This window comes from Pleurodeles waltl, chromosome 11 (assembly GCF_031143425.1).
Source record: "Pleurodeles waltl isolate 20211129_DDA chromosome 11, aPleWal1.hap1.20221129, whole genome shotgun sequence".
Taxonomy (NCBI): Eukaryota; Metazoa; Chordata; class Amphibia; order Caudata; family Salamandridae; genus Pleurodeles; species Pleurodeles waltl.
Window position 1 is genome coordinate 28,132,906 of NC_090450.1, and position 18,166 is coordinate 28,151,071.

Sequence of the window (18,166 nt, forward strand, 5' to 3'; positions counted from 1 at the left end):
AATGCCCTATTGTAATAGGTTTCTCAAAGGGGTTGTACATATGTTTTCTCCTTCGCCCATTGTCATGCTTCAGTGGGTCCTGAATCTGGTCCTCACCTCATGCATGCTCTACTCGAGCTGCTACACAATTGTCTACGTGCACCCCAACCTCCCCCCCACTTTCCCAGCTGCTTACTATCAAGACAGCCTTCCTAGTGGCAATGAAATTTTCCCGGTGATTGAGTGAGCTGCAAGCTTTATCATCAGAGCCTCCCTATCTTACTGTGTTCCCCGATAGTCACTTGGGACAGTCTGTCACCCTGCTCACCTTTTTATGCTCCTCCACATCCACTAAAGAAGAGGAGTGACTTTACCATCTGGACCCAAGAAGAGCGTTATCGTTCTTCCTTGACCACACAAAAAAGTTCTGGGTGGACAACCAACTCTTCAAGGGCTATGTCGGAGATAAGAAAGGTTGGGCAGTTAAAAACCGAACCACTTTGTGCTGCACCATTCTCTGCATTAAGATCTGCTACTCCCTGCATAAAAAGTAGCCTCCTGAGAGCTTAAGGGCCCATTCCACCAAAGGAAAAGCTGCAACTACAGCATTCGCTCATGGAGTTCCAGTCCTGGACATCTGCCAGGCAGCAAAGTGGCATCCCTGCACATGTTTGCCAAACACTACTGCCTGGACAGTCTGGCCCGCAGGAAGGGCATTTCACCCATTCAGTCCTGCAGGACTTCTGTGCCGAAAATTTATCCGCAGCCCTCCGCCTGGAGGGTATGGCATGGGGATCTTCTCAAAGGTAAGGAATCTGCAGTTAGAAGTCAGATGAACCAGTTACATACCTTCGGTAACGCATTATGTGGTAGAGACAGTATCTAGCTGCAGATTTCTTACAGACCCACCCATTACTTCTCGCTCTGTGGACATATTACTAGGGCTGCTGGCCATTCAGGGCCCTAGTTTGGACACACAAATGTCAGTGCACTTCGTGGCTCTGCGCTCCTGGCATGGAAAGTCGTAAAAAGTAACTGCCGTCAGCAAGTGTTTTGCTTTTCACTAATGACCGAGCTGCCAAAAATCTCTGGAATGCACTTCTTAGTCCAAAGAAGATATTTATTATTTCACCACAAGGTTCCTAAAAGGAGATTACCATGTTGAAAGCACACGTTCAAAAATAATCACAGCAATAAAAGGAAAACATACCAAAATGATTTTCCACTGCAATATACACAGCAAATACATGTATCTATATTATAATGCAAAGCAAATAATGAATTAAAAATGCATCACCATAGGGTCTGTCAGGTGCTTCATCTTCCTCATGCCAGCAAGACGATGACCCTGTTCGACTACGAAAGTGAAAGAGATCCCTAACCTCACGGGAAATATATCAGGCATCCAACATCTAGAATTCTGATCGAGGCCCCTGACCCTCTCACTGTCACACTGGGTCTTTTTAAAAAAAAAAAAAAAAAAAAGGAGCTTTCTGGGAAAAAAAACCCTCGCAAAAAGTATTCAAACATGCTGGCTAATTTAGGTATGCTTTTAAAACAACACGTTGGGGTTTGGCCACAATCTCAAGATGTCAATTCAAAACAAGGCCGTTCCCTGCCATCTGAGTACATGCTTATCAACCAAAGCCCTTGGTGAGAAAAAGCACGAAAACAAGACAGAATGCACAGTTTACAATGTGGAAAATGTATTGTGGATACATTTGAAAAGGTTAAAACACTTATGAGGGATGTTGTTTAGGATATATTATGAACCAAAACAACTACGGTAGACATGTTTCAGATTTTTTTTTTTAGCCAGACAGAGTGATTACGTGCCAGTGGCACTTGGACGTCATATGCCTGGCTGATAATTACTGGCTTCTCAGGGGATGTCCAGGCATCCCTAATGTTCATGCCCTTTGACTGCACCCACTTCTTTGGTGATAAGGCTGACTCCACGCTAGAGTGCTTTAAGGACAGTGAGCCACTGCCTGTTCTGTAGGTCTCTCCATGGGTCCCACATTAACCCCATTTTGCCTTCCGTCCCCCTTCTATGACTAAGGTAGGGGCGGAACAGCCATGTCCATTCCCACCAAGGCCCACAGACATCCCAGTCAATGGCTATGGACATAGAAACCACAAGCCTTGTGGGACACCCAGCGAGAAGTGTACCCAGTCCTCCAATCCCTTGGCAGATGCAACCTACAAAAAAAAAACATTTTGTATCTCCTTTTACCATCATGAGACCTAGTAGCATCAGGATCTAACATCATCTGCCTCGCTGTCAGTCCCCAAGATCGGACAAGTGGGTAATTGTTCAGTGGGGTTACTTTCTTTTTTTTTATTTAAGAAACCTTGCCACCCACGCCATCATCGCTAACCAGCTGACTGAGGTCCATCTCTCTCTGGTCCTTCAAGAATTACAGGTTCTTATGTCCAAAAGGGCCAGTGAGAGGGTGTTCGCATCAGAAGTAGGTTGTGGTTGCAATTCCCATTACTTTCTGGTGGCCAAGGATGGCGGTCTCTGTCCTATTTCAGCCTTGTGCCCTCTAAACATCTTCCTGAAGGAGAAATTTGAGATGTATAAGTTATCTCAGGCAATGTCTGCCCTGGAGACTGGATGATAGTGCTGGACTTGCAGGACACCTACTTCCATATCCCCAGCCTGCCTGCCCACCCACAGGCAGTACCTGTAGTTCACTGTGGGCCATGAGCATTTGAAGTTTGCTCTGCTTCCTATTGGTCTCACCAGTGCACCTCAGGTGTTCACCAAGGTGATGGTGGTGATTACAACACATCTGCAGAGGTTATGGGTTCCAGGCTTCCCCTACTTCGAAGACAGGCTGTTGAAAATGGGCTCCCTCTCAGGCAGTCATCTCCCACCTCCAGAGAATGGCGGACCTCCTTCATTCACTGGAGTACATTATCAGCGTGACAAAGTCACACCTGAATCCCTAAGAACCTCTCCCTTTCAACAGCTCTATTGTGGACAGAGTGCAGTTTCAGGCCTTTTCTCCGGAGCAATGAGTCCAAAATTTTCAGGCTACGATTACAATGTTTCAATCTCTAGCCTGGATTTCAGTGAGACTGACTTACACTGCTGGGCCTCATGGCCTTTTGCATCCTGATGGTAACACATGCCCACTGGCATATGGGAGCTCTGCAGTGGGACCTGAAGTTCCAGTGGGTGCAGCATCAAGGGAATCTCTCAGACCTTATCCAGACATTGGAGGGAACTGCAAAAGAGCTAAGTTGGTGGCTGGTAAACCCTAACTGAGATAGCAGCAGACTCCTTTCCCTTCCCTTCCCTTCCCTTAACGGACTATAGTGAGAGAAGAGTTACTCCTGGGTACGGGCAGCCATTGGGGAGAGGTGGAGATCAGAGGACTCTGGTCTCCGGAGGAGTTTTTGCTCCACATCAACCTGTTGGAGTTGAGAGCAATTCACTTGGCTGGCACTGATAACTTTTCTTCCTTCCATCAAGGGCAGGCTGATGCACATGTAAACAGACAATATATCTTATATTTGGTACTGCAACAAACAATGTGGGGTCAAGAGGTTGTGCATCTCTTGACATGGTTGGAATGTCAGGACACCTTCCTGGTGGTCCAACATCTGGCGGGCTTCTCTGAACCCCAGAGCAGACAAACCAGAGTGGACAAACTCAGCTGGGGATGTCTAACAGATCAGAAATGTTAGTGTAATATCATTTAGTAGATAGGTTGTTCAGTTTATAGGATCTGTTTTGTATTTGTGTTATTTGGTATCATCTCATCTCCCCTCTCTATCTGGTACAATGGTATGTGGCCAGCTGTGGAGGTTCTAGAAAGTTGAGGGTCAGCTAGAGACCTGAGAGGAAGATCTTGAGATGTGGATGGAGTTTCTTTTTATTGGATTATACTTGGAATAAATACTTCTAAAATACAACTTTGATTGTTGTGGATCTCTTCCTCCTGTGATAACTCATAGTTACTTCAATTTGGCGACGATCTGGCAGCAAACCTATGCGACAATTTCAGTGGGACAAAGAAGCTTTAACACATGTTTTGAAAAGAAGCGCATAAAACAAAAGTACTGTGTATATTTTTCTCTCTGATTTCAATTATCTGAGGTTTACTTAATCGGCTGTTACCATCGTTCAGAACACAGAGTATGGATGTAAATATTCTCAACACGAGCTTCCTCGTGCTCGGTTACAGCTTTGCTACTTTTCAAAATGGATATTTAAATTTTGAGCATCCTCGAACTGCATAGAAAGGTACATGAATGTTTTGAGGATTTCGTTTGAATTGGAGTACAAGTTCTTAATTTATCAGATTTACTGAGTAAACAGTTATCCTCGTTCAGAGCGTTGACATTGGAAATAAACATTCTGAACCCGAGCCGCTTCGAGTACTGTTACAGCTTTGCTGCTTTCAAAAACAAATATTTACATTGTAACTTTGTGGACTGATTTATGATCTACATCAATGTTTCAGGATTAATTTCAATACCAGAATAAGGATTTTCCTAAACAAAAGTGGCTGTGGCAACATCGTTTAATGTTAATAGCTGCAGTTTATTTTTTACTATCTATGTGTTTGTCTTCAGTATTCAATCGGAAACTAAGCATTTTCTGAACTACAGAACTACAGTCCTCAAGCTTCCTTCACCAAGCGCTTCTGCTGAAACCCTGAACAATCACGCTTTTGGCACACATCATACCGCAATCGCACAAAGATTTATTTTTGTGTACTGGCACACTTTCAACGAATGTCAAAACATTTACTTTAATTATATACTGGAACCTTCTGGCTCGCTTTTATGGAGGTTATAAAATGTGTAAATAGTGAAGACGGGCTAACCTTTCATTTTTAATACTGACAGTGAAGAAATACTCAAATCTGGACTGTGGTTAACTCATTAAGGCAGACGCTATTGTATTTTCTTTATTCATTCTTATTATTTATATTTGTTTTGCACATTTTTTTATTTTGGTTTATTATTTTTACTTTACAGGTTTTATTAAGTTTACCTTGTTACCTTCATTGACATCATGCAAAACATTACTCCACCTCCATTCTTTTTATCTATCCCTGGAGATCCACCAATTCCGTGGGCAAAATGGAAAAAAAGTCTTCTTAACGTATGTTCGAGTTTCCAGTAGCAACTGATCTGCAGAGAGGAAAATGTCTTTGTTGCAACATTGCTTAGGGATGGAAGGACAAGAAATTTTGGAGACCTTGCCATCAATTACTTCACCTGAGGGTGGTGAGCACGATACTCCTTTGAATGAATTTGAGATTACGTTACTTAAACTAGACAGGCATTATTTACCAAAGATTTCAATTATACTTCTGAGATATTATTTTGGTAAGTCTAAACAAAATGTGGATGAGTCTGTAGAAGACTTTGTGATGGAGTTACGTAGCCTTGCTGCATTATGTAATTTTGATGAGAATGTGGAGGAGCGTATTCGTGATCAATTTATGCTTGAGTGCAAGAGTGATAACATTAGAGAAACACTCTGGTTATTGAGTGAGCCCACATTAGATGAGGTATTAACAGTAGCTAAACAAGTTGAACATTCTATGTTGTGCACTGATGATTTTTAAAAAAATCAAAAGGTATGACTATTAATGTGCAGACAATTGATGCCAAATCTAAAAACAAGACTCAGTTAACATCTAAAGCAAAATAGTCATGCTTCAGATGCGGATCTCTATCTCACCTGCCTAACAGCAAGGAATGTCCTGCGCTTAACATTGTTTGTAGTAAGTGTGGGAGAAAAGGACATTTTGCTAAATGCTGCAAATCCGCAATGAAATCTAAAACAAAAATTAATGAACTTGAATGTGAGGAAGAACATGAGTTCGTTCTTCAAGTTGTGAAGGATATCAGATGTGTTTCAAGCATTCATTTCGAGTATCCATCTGACATGGTAGAAGTGAATGGAATCAAAGTATCTATGATGATGGACTATGGGGAAAAACTGTTGTTGGTAGTTGAAGTGGATTTTGCCAAGCATTTTCAAGGGAAAGTCACACTTCATGATTCTGATGTGACACCCTGCAGCTATGGTGTTAAGCCTATTGAATTGAGAGGGTATTCAATGCCACTGTTAAGTTCAAAGGAAAGAAAATGGAGAGTAAAGTGTACGTTCCTGTGGTAGGTGATACAATACTGAGTTGGCCTCACCAGAAATTGCTGGGGATCATTTTAAATCCCAATTCAGTACCACAAGTGCAGGTTCAAAGAATCAACAACAGAGGATGAGATAGGCAGGAGTTTTCAGATGTTTTTAGCTCCAAGATAGGGTGTATTAAAGGGTAAAAGCATTGTATTTGTTTGAGAGAGGGTGCTCAACAAATTGCTTGTAAGGATAGGAGCATTCCCTTTAGTTTGCAAGATAGGGTCAAGTTAGAACTCAAAAGATTACAATCTGATGGCATCATAGAAAAGGTGGAGGCTGCACAATGGATTGCCCCAATAGTTGTAGCAATGAAAGGCTCAGGTGATATCAGATTATGTGTTGACTTCCGGCATCTAAATAAAAGGTGATCACTGAGGACAAGTTCCCATTGCCCAATATCACAGAAATGGTCAGCTTTTTAGGAAATGCAAGATTTTTTACTACCTTAGTTCTGCGTATCATCAGGTTCAGTTGTGTGAACAGCCCAAATTATTGACTTCTTTTGTCACACATTTTGGTGTTTACAAATTTAATAGAATGCCTTTTGGTCTGTGTTCGGCAGCTTCAGTGTTTCAGAGGCTTATGAATGAGATGCTTGGTGATGTCAAAGAAGTCAAGTTTTTTCAAGACGATGTTCTTGTTTTTACGGATACTATGGAGCATCACATTATGAAAATAAGAAACGTTTTGGAAATTTTCCGGTCAAGGGGAATTCCATTAAAAAAAAGAAAAGTGTAAGTTCTCTGGATCAGAGATAATTTATTTAGGTCACACCATATCGGCTGAAGGTGTGAAACCAAAAGATGACTTGGTGAAATCTATAATTAACCTCTCCAATCCAAATAAAAAGTAAGATGTTCAGGCTTTCTTGGGGATGGCGGAATTTTATGCAAGACTTGTGCCAAATTTTACCAAAAGGTCATGTTCCATCAGAAGCTTGCTCAAAATGCTTTGTCTTCTGCACAATCACTTAGCAGTTTTCAACCAGGCTTACCCTGTTGTATTATAACAGATGCTTCAGATAAAGTTTTGGGTTGTGTTCTCAAACAGATAAACAATGGAGAAGAAATCAATATAGCATTTGCTTCAAGAGCACTGAGGGCAGAATACAAGTATTCGACAATTAAGGAAGCTTTAGCTGTTTACTGGGCCGTCAAAATATTCAAGCAGTTTTGTGGGGGGTACATTTTGTTGTACAATCCGACCATAAGCCATTACAAGAGGTTTTCAAGAAAAAAGGTTTAGATTGTATATCTTCCAGAATTTGTAAATGGATAGTGGGACTACACGATTTTAAATTTGTAGTTAAATATATTCCTGGTTGTGAGAATAAGACTGCTGATTGTTTGTCTAGAATGAGAACTGAACTTGAGAATGTTGAAGATGAGAAAGTATCATTGTGGGTTGAAGATGACATTAAGGTGTGTGGTATAACGGATGGATGTTACTGAAAATGAGTGGATTGAAGACTTGAATAAAGATGAGGAATTGTTAAAAGTCAAGGAACTGGTGGTGTCAGGTAATATTTCAGTATGTCAGGAGAGTGAATTATCCCTTTCAAGAAAGTTTGGAGCGAACTTTCAGTGGAAAACGGTTTGGTTTTGAGAGGAGGAAGGTTAATACCTCCAGTCAATTTGCGTGAACGATTATTGGAATTGGCACATTCAGGTCATCAGGGTATATGTGAGACTAAAGAAAGATTGAGAAGTGCATGTTGGTGGCCGGGAATGGGTTTGGCTGTGGAAAGAAAAGTTTGGGACTGTGTAGAATATAAAGTAGCTGACAAAACCTTGAAAACGAGGACTCATCCCACGGTGGTTAGAAAAATCCCTAAAGAGGTATGGGAAGAAGTGTCTTTGGATATTATGGGTCCGGTACATTGTGGTTCTGATTCGAAATACGTGGTGGTTATGTTGGATACATTATGTCGCTGGCCAGAGGTGTTGATAACCTCAGAAGTTACATCAACTATTGTAAAATTTCTTACTGAAGTGTTTGCAAGCGAAGGAAATCCAAAGAGCATCTTAACAGACAATGGAGTTCAATTTACTGCCAAGTTAATGCAGGACTTTTTAAGAGTCAAGGGGCATTGCGCATAAAAGTTGTGCTTTGCATCATCCGAATCCAATGGGATGGTTGAACGATTTAATAGGACATTGAAGGAAACAATTCAAATGGCTCCGCAAATGGGGATGAGTTGGATGGAGTCTATCAAGTCAAAGGTGGAAGATAACAGATATACTCCTCACTCTAGTACAGGTCAATCACCTTTTGTGTTATTCAAAAAACACATACCGCACACAAAAATGAGTCCACCTTGGGTTAAGGTGTATATTTAAGAGTCGAACAACTGTGAGGAACAGAAAAAAATTGCTTTAGGAAAAGATAAACATATTAATGAATTGAGAAAACGCACATATGATAAACATAAATCTGTGAAGAGAGTAGAAGTGAAGGTGGGAGATTCAGTGAAAATAAAATTACCAGGGAAAATAAGCAATTGTCATTCACATTTTAGCAGAATATTTAAAGTGATCAAAGTGTTTGAAGGGGCTGACAAAGTGGATGATGGTCGTATTTGGAATATGAACAGGATTGTGAAACCTTAAGTGAATTTTGGTTACATTTTGTAGTTTATTTTTTTGGGGGTGTTTTCTTTGGTTTTGCTACGGGGAAGGGTAGTGTAATATTGGTTGGTAGTTAGGTTAAATTTATAGGATCTGTTTTGTATTTGTGTTATTTGGTATCATCTTATCTCCTCTCTCTCTTTGGTACAATTGTATGGGGCCAGCTGTGGAGGTTCTAGAAGGTTGGGGGTCAGCTAGAGACCCGAGAGAGAGGAGAATGATCTTGAGATGTGGATGGAGTTTGTTTGTATTGGATTATACTTGGAATAAATACTTCTAAAATACAACTTTGATTGTTGTGGATATCTTCCTCCTGTGATAACGCTCATCATTACTAAGTGTCTCCATCCTGAGGTGGTTCAAGGTCTCCTCAGCCACTGATGATAACCTTGGTTAAATCTACTGGCCACTGCCGAGAACATACAATGTCAGCACTTTTGAGAAATGGAATTTCCAAGGCAGCTCGGAGATGCTTTTCATCTCAAGTGGAGCTCAGGCTTCTTGTACCCATTTCCACAGGTACCACTCCTGCACAAAGTTTTCAAGAAGATCAGGCACAACAAGGCCCAAGTCATTTTTGTGGCTTTAGAATGGGCATGGAGTGATGATATACCACATTCCTGAGCATTGCCCCTTCGGGAGGATCTAGTGTCACAGCAACATGGAAAGATGCTGCACGAAACCTGTGCAGGTGCCACCTTCATGCAGGGAAATTGAGCACACCAGTTGACAGTTTTTGACCTCCCTGCAGAAGTTTGATGGCATTCTGGCGGCCCTCAACCAAGACAGTATAAGCTTGCTATTGGGACACATTTGTTGCTTGGTGTGCTTCCAGAAATGTTGATTCCCTTTCTGCACCTTTATCTAAAGTTTTGTTCCCTCACTAGCCCGTCATGACTTTGCTTTGGGTACAGATAAAGGGTATCTTTCAGCCGTATCGGCATTCTTGAGGTTGCTGGATCAGCCCTCCCCATTTGCCTGTTGTGACTCATTTCCTAGAAAGGACTACAACATACGTTCCCTCCAAAACGCTTAATCATGCCACATTGGCACTTTAACCTAGTTTTGACTTTCTTGATATACTCGCCCTTTGAGCTCTTGGACAATTTCCCTCTATGCCTTTTGACTATTAAAATACCTTTTCTTGTGGCCACTGCGCCAGGTAGGAGGGTTAGTGAAATGCGAGCATTCTCTGTGCACCCTTTTGACACTACTGCCCCCGCCCCCCACTTCCCAAAATGAGGGCATTCCACCACCTGGACCCAAAAAAAGCGTTATCGTTTTACACTGACTGCACCAAAGAGTCTCAGGAGAACAATCAACTCTTCACTTGGGTTCACTGAGGTGAAGAAAGGAAAGGCTGTGCCGAAGCGGACCATCTCAAGATGGATTACGCTCAGCTTGACAATCTACTACGTACTGGCCAAGAAGCAACCACCTGAGGGCTCGTATGCTCATTTCACTAGTGCCAAGGCTGCGGCCACTGCATTCGCTCATGAAGTCCCTGTCCTGGACATCTGTCAGACGGCAATGTGGATGTTCCCGCACACGCTTACCAAGCACAACTGGCTGCACAGTCAGTTCTGTTGCGACACCCACTTTGTCCTTATGTTCCATCAAGCGTTCTAGTTTAAATCTGTTTGCAGTCCCACCTCCAGGGAGGTACTGCTTGAGTATCTATTTTAAGATAAGTAAATCTGCGGCTAGAAGTCTCGATCAGATGAACAAGGGACTTATCTTCAGAAAACGCCTTATCTGGTAGAGACTATCTAGCCACAGATTCCTTACTGAGCCACCCATCCTCCGAGATCTGTGAAAAGATTTTGCTGAGTCGCGTTGCCATTCTAGGTCCCTCTTGTCTAAACACTGGTCCATCAGCATTCTGTCATGGCTCTGTGCTACTGACATGGAAATTTCACAAAAAGAAACCTGAAGTCATTGCACTGGGGTGGCAGCTATATAGGCATAGCACAAGTCACTTCTGGCGCAGGCAATTGACGCAGAGCCAAATGACACCACCTGTCGGCAAGCAGAGATACTGCTTGAAAATGTAAAGATCCAGTCTGACGCGCAGGGAATTTTTTAAGGTAAAGAATCTCCTGCTGGATAGTCTCTCCAGGATCAGGCGTTACTAAATGTAAATGACTTGGTCTTTAACATCAAAACTGACTTTTTGGTTTGAGGTCAAGTGCCCCCTTTTCAGAGTGGATCAATGTTTTGGTGCAGAGTGTGGACTGTTTCTGGATTAAGGATGTTCCTCCTCTTCGTGTGATTATTTTCAATTCAAAAGACTTAAAATATTTTGTGTGTCTTTAAGCCGATAGCTGCTTTAATCTCTACTAGATGGAGGTATGGATGACCCAACTTCCATTCTTTTGGAGGAGATTCTTGCTTTCAGAGTCTTCTGCAAAGTTCAAATCACCTTGGCAAAAAGTGATGGCGGTTACACACCCTGAGTGTTTGTGGTCATTGTCGGGAAAATGACCTGGAAAGACAAATTCGGTTGTTATTAGATTAATAGGATTCTGAAATTTGCAGAGCGTGGATCATCTCTGCCTTTCTCATGTTAAATACTTCAATACCTGTGCCAAAGCCTAAACCTTCCATTATAAAATGCCTAGAACTTATCCTTAAGGGTCTGGAAGTTTTGCAGATGTGACAAAACTGTTGTGGTCCGGAAGAAGATGCAAATTGTGAGGAAATCTCAAGTCTACCCAAAGGTACCAACAGTGGCACTGCAAGCATATTTGACAGGGTGTTCTGTCCATACCTGCCCCCCAAAAAAGACAAATATGCCATCATTTCTGAAGCATGGGTCAAATATTGACACCATTTGCAGGAAGGTTTATTAAAGCCATAGCTTTTGGCATGGTACCAATAGAAAACACAATTGGGACACTAATCTTGTAGGATGTTGCTTTTTAAAAATTCCTGAGCTTTGAGTTTTGGAATTGTGGTAGATCCATATAAAAGGCAAATGTTATGATAAAAATAACCAACGGGTGAGAACCGGAGTGTAAGGAAATGCCTCCTTGGCATGGTTGCCCCCTGACTTTTTGCCTTTGCTGATGCTATGTTTACAATTGAAAGTGTGCTGAGGCCTGCTAACCAGGCCCCAGCACCAGTGTTCTTTCCCTAACCTGTACTTTTGTATCCACAATTGGCAGACCCTGGCATCCAGATAAGTCCCTTGTAACTGGTACTTCTAGTACCAAGGGCCCTGATGCCAAGGAAGGTCTCTAAGGGCTGCAGCATGTCTTATGCCACCCTGGAGACCTCTCACTCAGCACAGACACCCTGCTTGCCAGCTTGTGTGTGCTAGTGAGGACAAAACGAGTAAGTCGACATGGCACTCCCCTCAGGGTGCCATGCCAGCCTCTCACTGCCTATGCAGTATAGGTAAGACACCCCTCTAGCAGGCCTTACAGCCCTAAGGCAGGGTGCACTATACCATAGGTGAGGGTACCAGTGCATGAGCATGGTACCCCTACAGTGTCTAAACAAAACCTTAGACATTGTAAGTGCAGGGTAGCCATAAGAGTATATGGTCTGGGAGTTTGTCCAACACGAACTCCACAGCACCATAATGGCTACACTGAAAACTGGGAAGTTTGGTATCAAACTTCTCAGCACAATAAATGCACACTGATGCCAGTGTACATTTTATTGTAAAATACACCACAGAGGGCACCTTAGAGGTGCCCCCTGAAACTTAACCGACTATCTGTGTAGGCTGACTAGTTTTAGCAGCCTGCCACAAACCGAGACATGTTGCTGGCCCCATGGGGAGAGTGCCTTTGTCACTCTGAGGCCAGTAACAAAGCCTGCACTGGGTGGAGATGCTAACACCTCCCCCAGGCAGGAATTGTCACACCTGGCGGTGAGCCTCAAAGGCTCACCTCCTTTGTGCCAACCCAGCAGGACACTCCAGCTAGTGGAGTTGCCCGCCCCCTCCGGCCAGGCCCCACTTTTGGCGGCAAGGCCGGAGAAAATAATGAGAAAAACAAGGAGGAGTCACTGGCCAGTCAGGACAGCCCCTAAGGTGTCCTGAGCTGAGGTGACTCTAACTTTTAGAAATCCTCCATCTTGCAGATGGAGGATTCCCCCAATAGGGTTAGGATTGTGTCCCCCTCCCCTTGGGAGGAGGCACAAAGAGGGTGTACCCACCCTCAGGGCTAGTAGCCATTGGCTACTAACCCCCCAGACCTAAACACGCCCTTAAATTTAGTATTTAAGGGCTACCCTGAACCCTAGAAAATTAGATTCCTGCAACTACAAGAAGAAGGACTGCCTAGCTGAAAACCCCTGCAGAGGAAGACCAGAAGACGACAACTGCCTTGGCTCCAGAAACTCACCGGCCTGTCTCCTGCCTTCCAAAGATCCTGCTCCAGCGACGCCTTCCAAAGGGACCAGCGACCTCGACATCCTCTGAGGACTGCCCCTGCTTCGAAAAGACAAGAAACTCCCGAGGACAGCGGACCTGCTCCAAGAAAAGCTGCAACTTTGTTTCCAGCAACTTTAAAGAACCCTGCAAGCTCCCCGCAAGAAGCGTGAGACTTGCAACACTGCACCCGGCGACCCCGACTCGGCTGGTGGCGATCCAACACCTCAGGAGGGACCCCAGGACTACTCTGATACTGTGAGTACCAAAACCTGTCCCCCCTGAGCCCCCACAGCGCCGCCTGCAGAGGGAATCCCGAGGCTTCCCCTGACCGCGACTCTTGGAACCTAAAGTCCCGACGCCTGGGAGAGACCCTGCACCCGCAGCCCCCAGGACCTGAAGGACCGGACTTTCACTGGAGAAGTGACCCCCAGGAGTCCCTCTCCCTTGCCCAAGTGGAGGTTTCCCCGAGGAATCCCCCCCTTGCCTGCCTGCAGCGCTGAAGAGATCCCGAGATCTCTCATAGACTAACATTGCGAACCCGACGCTTGTTTCTACACTGCACCCGGCCGCCCCCGCGCCGCTGAGGGTGAAATTTCTGTGTGGGCTTGTGTCCCCCCCGGTGCCCTACAAAACCCCCCTGGTCTGCCCTCCGAAGACGCGGGTACTTACCTGCAAGCAGACCGGAACCGGGGCACCCCCTTCTCTCCATTCTAGCCTATGTGTTTTGGGCACCACTTTGAACTCTGCACCTGACCGGCCCTGAGCTGCTGGTGTGGTGACTTTGGGGTTGCTCTGAACCCCCAACGGTGGGCTACCTTGGACCAAGAACTGAGCCCTGTAAGTGTCTTACTTACCTGGTTAACCTAACAAATACTTACCTCCCCTAGGAACTGTGAAAATTGCACTAAGTGTCCACTTTTAAAACAGCTATTTGTCAATAACTTGTAAAGTATACATGCAATTTTGATGATTTGAAGTTCCTAAAGTACTTACCTGCAATACCTTTCGAATGAGATATTACATGTAGAATTTGAACCTGTGGTTCTTAAAATAAACTAAGAAAAGATATTTTTCTATACAAAAACCTATTGGCTGGATTTGTCTCTGAGTGTGTGTACCTCATTTATTGTCTATGTGTATGTACAACAAATGCTTAACACTACTCCTTGGATAAGCCTACTGCTCGACCACACTACCACAAAATAGAGCATTAGTATTATCTCTTTTTGCCACTATCTTACCTCTAAGGGGAACCCTTGGACTCTGTGCATGCTATTCCTTACTTTGAAATAGCACATACAGAGCCAACTTCCTACATTGGTGGATCAGCGGTGGGGTACAAGACTTTGCATTTGCTGGACTACTCAGCCAATACCTGATCACACGACAAATTCCAAAATTGTCATTAGAAATTCATTTTTGCAATTTGAAATTTTTCCAAATTCTTAAAAGTCCTGCTAGGGCCTTGTGTGTTAAGTCCCTGTTTAGCATTGTCTTTTAAAGTTTAAAAGTTTGTTAAAGGTTTGAAATTAGATTCTAGAAACAGTTTTAGATTCTTTAAAAAGTCTTCCAACTTTTAGCAAAATAATGTCTGATACAGAGATGAATGTGGTGGAACTCGACACCACACCTTACCTCCATCTTAAGATGAGGGAGCTAAGGTCTCTCTGTAATATCAAAAAAATAACCATTGGCTCCAGACCTACCAAAATTCAGCTCCAGGAGCTGTTGGCAGAGTTTGAAAAAGCCAACCCCTCTGATGATGACCTCACAGAGGAAGAAATTAGTGACTTGGAGGCCAATGTCCCTCCTCCAGTCCTAAATAGGGAGAACAGGACCCCTCAAGTCCTGTCTCCAACTGTGTTAGTCAGAAATAGTGAGTCCCTCACAGGAGGGTCCCACATTTCTGAAATCACTGAGGATGCTCTCAGTGAAGATGACCTCCTGTTAGCCAGGATGGCCAAAAGATTGGCTTTAGAGAGACAGCTCCTAGCCATAGAAAGGGAAAGACAAGAGATGGGCCTAGGACCCATCAATGGTGGCAGCAATATAAATAGGGTCAGAGATTCTCCTGACATGTTAAAAATCCCCAAAGGGATTGTGACAAAATTTGAAGATGGTGATGACATCACCAAGTGGTTCACAGCTTTTGAGAGGGCTTGTGTAACCAGAAAAGTGAACAGATCTCACTGGGGTGCTCTCCTTTGGGAAATGTTCACTGGAAAGTGTAGGGATAGACTCCTCACACTCTCTGGAAAAGATGCAGAATCTTATGACCTCATGAAGGGTACCCTGATTGAGGGCTTTGGATTCTCCACTGAGGAGTACAGGATTAGGTTCAGGGGGGCTCAAAAATCCTCGAGCCAGACCTGGGTTGTCTTTGTTGACTACTCAGTGAAAACACTAGATGGTTGGATTCAAGGCAGTGGTGTAAGTAATTATGATGGGCTGTACAATTTATTTGTGAAAGAACACCTGTTAAGTAATTGTTTCAATGATAAACTGCATCAGCATCTGGTAGACCTAGGACCAATTTCTCCCCAAGAATTGGGAAAGAAGGCGGACCATTGGGTCAAGACAAGGGTGTCCAAGACTTCAACAGGGGGTGACCAAAAGAAAGGGGTCACAAAGACTCCCCAGGGGAAGGGTGATGAGACAACCAAAACTAAAAATAGTAAAGAGTCTTCTACAGGCCCCCAAAAACCTGCACAGGAGGGTGGGCTCAGAGCCTCTTCACAAAACAATGGGTACAAGGGTAAAAACTTTGATCCCAAAAAGGCCTGGTGTCATAGCTGTAAACAGCATGGACACCAAACTGGAGACAAGGCCTGTCCCAAGAAAGGTTCCACTCCAAACTCCCATCCAGGTAACACTGGTATGGCTAGTCTCCAAGTGGGATCAACAGTGTGCCCAGAGCAAATCAGGGTCCACACTGAAGCTACTCTAGTTTCTGAGGGTGGGGTGGATTTAGCCACACTAGCTGTCTGGCCGCCTAACATGCAAAAATACAGACAGCAACTCTTAATTAATGGGACTAGAATAGAGGGCCTGAGGGATACAGGTGCCAGTGTCACCATGGTGACAGAGAAACTGGTTTCCCCTGGCCAATACCTGACTGGAAAAACTTACACAGTCACCAACGCTGACAATCAGAGAAAAGTACATCCCATGGCAATGGTTACTTTAGAATGGGGAGGGGTCAATGGCCTGAAACAGGTGGTGGTCTCCTCAAATATCCCAGTGGACTGTCTGCTTGGAAATGACCTGGAGTCCTCAGCATGGGCTGAGGTAGAACTAAAAACCCATGCAGCAATGCTGGGTATCCCTGAACTGGTGTGTGTGAAAACAAGAGCACAATGCAAGGCACAGGGTGAACAAGTAGAGCTGGAGTCTGGAAGAATGGCCCAGCCTACCAAGAGAACAGGAAAGTCAGTTGGGAAACCAACTACAACACAGCAAAAGAAAGGGAACCTCTCTTCTCAGGAAGAAGTTCTGCCCTCTGAGGGAACTGAGCCTTTGGAGCTTGAACCTTATCAGGTTGAGCTCTTAGGCCCAGGGGGACCCTCAAGGGAGGAGCTGTGTAAGGGACAAGAAACCTGTCCCTCTCTTGAAGGCCTTAGGCAGCAAGCTGCTGAAGAGTCCAAAGGCAAGAAAAATGGAACGCATAGGGTCTATTGGGAAGATGGACTCCTGTACACTGAGGCCAGAGACCCCAAACCTGGTGCCACTAGGAGAGTGGTAGTGCCTCAGCTGTTCAGGAAGTTCATCCTAACATTGGCCCATGACATTCCCTTTGCTGGACATTTGGGACAAACCAAGACGTGGGAGAGGTTAGTCAACCACTTCTACTGGCCCAATATGTCCAACATGGTTAAGGAGTTTTGCCTCTCCTGCCCCACCTGTCAAGCCAGTGGTAAGACAGGTGGGCATCCAAAGGCCCCCCTCATTCCACTTCCAGTGGTGGGGGTTCCCTTTGAAAGAGTGGGTGTGGACATAGTTGGTCCACTAGAACCTCCCACAGCCTCAGGAAATATGTATATCCTGGTAGTAGTGGATCATGCTACCAGGTATCCTGAAGCTATTCCCCTTAGGTCGACTACTGCCCCTGCAGTAGCCAAGGCCCTCATTGGTATCTTTACCAGAGTGGGTTTCCCTAAGGAGGTGGTGTCTGACAGAGGTACCAACTTCATGTCAGCATACCTAAAGCACATGTGGAATGAGTGTGGAGTGACTTATAAATTCACTACACCATACCATCCACAAACTAATGGCTTGGTTGAGAGATTCAACAAGACATTAAAAGGCATGATCATGGGGCTCCCAGAAAAACTCAAAAGGAGATGGGATGTCCTCTTGCCATGTCTGCTTTTCGCTTACAGAGAGGTGCCACAGAAGGGAGTAGGATTCTCACCCTTTGAACTTCTGTTTGGTCATCCTGTAAGGGGACCACTTGCCCTTGTTAAAGAAGGCTGGGAGAGACCTCTCCATGAGCCTAAACAGGACATAGTGGACTATGTACTTGGCCTTCGCTCTAGAATGGCAGAGTACATAGAAAAGGCAACCAAAAACCTTGAGGCCAGCCAACAGCTCCAGAAGTTTTGGTATGACCAAAAGGCTGCACTGGTTGAGTTCCAACCAGGGCAGAAAGTCTGGGTTCTGGAGCCTGTGGCTCCCAGGGCACTCCAGGACAAATGGAGTGGCCCTTACCCAGTACTAGAAAGGAAGAGTCAGGTCACCTACCTGGTGGACCTGGGCACAAGCAGGAGCCCCAAGAGGGTGATCCATGTGAACCGCCTTAAGCTCTTCCATGACAGGGCTGATGTGAATCTGTTGATGGTAACAGATGAGGATCAGGAGGCAGAGAGTGAACCTCTCCCTGATCTTCTGTCATCAGACCCAAAAGATGGCACAGTAGATGGAGTGATCTACTCAGACACCCTCTCTGGCCAACAGCAAGCTGATTGTAGGAGAGTCCTACAACAGTTTCCTGAACTCTTCTCCTTA